Source organism: Sinocyclocheilus anshuiensis, unplaced genomic scaffold (assembly GCF_001515605.1).
Source record: "Sinocyclocheilus anshuiensis isolate Anshui unplaced genomic scaffold, SAMN03320099.WGS_v1.1 scaffold88, whole genome shotgun sequence".
In the NCBI taxonomy this organism is placed as follows: domain Eukaryota; kingdom Metazoa; phylum Chordata; class Actinopteri; order Cypriniformes; family Cyprinidae; genus Sinocyclocheilus; species Sinocyclocheilus anshuiensis.
The window spans coordinates 1733010-1733339 of record NW_015555728.1 but is presented as its reverse complement, the minus strand read 5'-3'; positions in this window follow the sequence as shown (position 1 = coordinate 1733339).

The following is a 330-nucleotide window of genomic DNA, read 5'->3' as shown; positions in this document are numbered from 1 at the left end:
ATTAAAGGATTACAATGTGAAAGATTATTATTGTGTAGGATACATAAATATAAAAATGCCGACATGTCATAATGGATAGTCATTGCATGTATCAGAATTAGGCTACCTATTTGCTCGCGCACGAGCAGCTCAGTTTCATCTCTGGAGACGCGTTCTGTCTTTGCGCTTGCAAATTCATTTTTCATTTTTCCCGTCGTTAAACTAGCAAAAGTGGATTTGGACACGCCATAAGTGCACTTGCGCCGTGCGCTTTAGACCATGCGCTTAGATCGTTAAAATAGGGCCCAATATGTTAATCAGACATTTTGGGGAGACACAATAAGTCAATAG